Raw genomic sequence first — 3,239 nt, forward strand, 5'->3', positions numbered from 1 at the left:
ACCCTCTCAGCCTCACTTTACCCACCTGTAAAATGGGTATAATGTTATTTATCTACCTCACCACTGTGAAGGAATTCTCTGCCTGCCTCCTTGTAGGAGGAATAGGAGAAAGAGACACCCTGGGGGGTAATTTTAATTGTCTTATAGCCAATGTTAAGTCTAGAATCCACCAGTGGTGTGATGCAAAGTAGCTGCACTCTACCCCTCCTACATCTGGGCTAAATGGATTTCTTTATAGCAGTGCTAGCAGCTTTGCCCCTTTATATGTGAGCTAAGTATTATTACCACCATTGCTATTTACATCGTCCGTAGAGACCTTAGCAGTCACTAGAACTGAGCAAATGTTTCATAGTGATTTATTGGAGACTGTTACTGAAAGGTGCTATAAATGCCCTTTTAGCATTTTTCTTCTGCATAGTAAAGTTCAAAAGCTGTAGTAAGTCAATGTTCAATTGTAAACTTTTGAAAGAACCACCATAATGTTTTCTTCAGAGTTATGAACATTTCAGAGTTACGAACAACCTCCATTCCCGATGAGTTTATAACATTGAGGTTCTACTGTAGGTCTTTATGCGTCTTGCTTTCTTTCATAAGTTACGGAGCCATTAAAGATATCACTAGCTATGAAATCTGAAAGAAACTGGACTACATCAAAATCAGGGATTTCCCGTTTGTAGCAAGAATATAGGCTTTGCATTTTATTCTCAAATTAACTTTAAATTCACCCCAATTAAAATGAAACATCTTACTGAATCATTACTGAAAAATCTTAAATAGTTCAAACAACTAGAAAATAATAAAATCTGTAAGAGGTGACACTCCACACCACAGAAAAGATGCATTTTATGGGTTTATTGACAGGTCTGGCATTCTCCTTTACAAAGAGGGCCCCTGGAACTTGCCAAGTCTTCCATCTGGTTCTTGGTGTCTTGTGTGATGGAACTGCTTGTTTTCACAATGAAGATGGTGATGATGATCAATGGGAATGAGAAAAGGAATTGCAGGAGGTTATCTACTTCTTTTCCAGTAGTAGTACGTGGCACAGACACGTGTGTACCCTGTTAAGAACATACAAGGAGGAAATGTAACTATTTGTGAATCATTGGTAAATAGTGTGTGGGAAGTTTAAAGCACGTGGATATCAAACTATTCAATCTTCCTTCAGACAGGTAAATCGACCCTCCCAAATCACATATTTGCTGATGGCTTCTTCTGAAATTATTTGATATACCAAAATAATTCATATTAAGAGGCTAAAAGACAATATTATGGAGATGCTAGTTTCAACTCTATTGTTAAGGCTGAGTTTTATTTTGCACTTAAAGTAGGGATTCAACATCTCTTTTACATGGAAAAAGTAAATCTCTCAAGTACTTTGTTTACAATTAATTAAGGTATTTAAAGAAATGTAGCATCTGTGTCTGTCTTAATGGAATAACATATATAGGTCAAACTTTGCCTATAATCAAAATTCACTGAAATCTTATGCATAGGCTTTATTTGAAGAAATTAGACTGTAATGAAGCTTACTTATTGCTCCTTCTATCTAATATTCATGATTATAAAAAGCTACTGAGAGGCTCAGATTACTCTTAAGTAGAGCCATTGTGACATCAGAGGTAACTCAATCATCATCCTTCCTGTACTGCTAACTTGCTATGAGGAGAAAAATATGGGGGAAGTGGAGAATCAAATATGTCTTTAAATATCAGTTTAATCTTATCTGGGGCCACAAACTCTAAAATGCCCTAATCATAATCATGTTTATTCACAACAGTACAGAGATATAGTCAGTACTGGGCAGAGTTAAGGTAGTATAGTCCCTTCACTTTGGATTCCTTACATTAACTTGCGGAAACTTCTTTTTTGGTGTAAATTTAACTCTTAATTTCCTGGGGTTATAAGGCTTGGTTTGGGGATAATTACACCATCTCTCAATTTTTATTTTGATTTTACCCTAAAAACCAAAACTTAATGGTGAGAGGAAGTAAAAGGCCAGAGGGTCAATGGATGGTTCATCAGAACTGAGGTTGGAATCTCCAAAGTGCAGTGGCAATGCCACAGAACGACTCCATATGCAGTGCACCGAATGGAAACTGTATCTTTTCATAAAGCTACTTCAGTTCTGTATATTGACGCTCCATATCTTGGGCTTGTTTATATCCAACAAACAATTACTCCAACGATTTCTAGGAGGGAGAGACATCTTTTATTTGCAACTCTCGACCGCAATTCCATTTTAACATAGTTTTGTTTGAGAATATTAATATGGGTTGGCCTTTACCTTTCTTCTTTCCGAGTGGTTCATTATAGAACTTCCTGTTCTTCCTGTTCCTTCTACTTGGAGGAACTTTCCTCTCTCTTCTGCCGCGGGTGCGGCGCTGTCGTCTGTATCTTGCCATCCTCCAGTGAATTTAGTTGTTTAAAGATTCCAGAAGAAGGGAGAGAGCATCTCTTGGCCAAGCCAAGCCAACCTGCCTGCTCTGATGGTACTTTTGAGCTTGTGAAGTGAAGTGAAGCCAGTATGTAAATTTAAAGGGTCTGGTACTATGAACACACAAGAGGTCTCTTTTGCTGCTGAAAAATGACCATATATGGTAATGACACTGACATTTTATTAGTATTCCCTAATAATCCTAATTTACTGAGTAGTAGGCAAACCCAGATTGGATGTGATCAGTGTTGCTTTCACCCTTATGCCCTTGTTTCTCTAAACTCCTTTTCTTCCGTAGTTCTGTCTTCTCCTCATTATCCTCTTGCTGAAGCATAATAATAAAAGAAACAACCTTCACTAGAAAGCTTTTAAACTGAAGATCCCAGACTGCTGTCACTTCACAACCAATGTGGAGTAGCAACACTTTACAATAATTGAGGACATGATGTGTGAAATCCCCCCATTTGTTCTAGAAAATAATCTAAAATTACGGACAGATGGCAAACCTCCAGCTGAAATGACAGAAGATTCTTTATTATCCAAAATAGACATCTAAGGAATTGCACAGTATGAAAACCTTAACATGTTGTCGTGTCTTTCTCAAGTGCTCAGCGTTTCACAAAGTCAGAATTAAGAGCTATCCTGTCCCTGATACAATTATTCCACCAATGTAATCCAAAATACTTAGATAAGTGCTAAATAAATATAACAATCAAATATGAAAAATGAAACATCTTAAACATGTAATGAATCCTAGGCTTATCTGAGTGGACTTTACACCTGACAGAGCTGAGGAGAGCAGAAG

General features: G+C 37.3%; 1 long non-coding RNA gene across 1 annotated transcript; it reads right to left on the reverse strand.

Moving 5' to 3' along the window:
* Positions 1 to 837: 837 nt before the first annotated feature.
* LOC123371426 lies at positions 838 to 2,825 on the reverse strand. The gene is made up of 2 exons (XR_006579792.1): positions 2,285 to 2,825; positions 838 to 1,058 (listed from the first exon to the last, which is right to left on the reverse strand). It is a non-coding gene; the product is annotated as an uncharacterized LOC123371426 (long non-coding RNA).
* Positions 2,826 to 3,239: the final 414 nt, after the last annotated feature.

The sequence above is a fragment of the Mauremys mutica genome, chromosome 5, assembly GCF_020497125.1.
Source record: "Mauremys mutica isolate MM-2020 ecotype Southern chromosome 5, ASM2049712v1, whole genome shotgun sequence".
Lineage (NCBI taxonomy): Eukaryota > Metazoa > Chordata > Testudines > Geoemydidae > Mauremys > Mauremys mutica.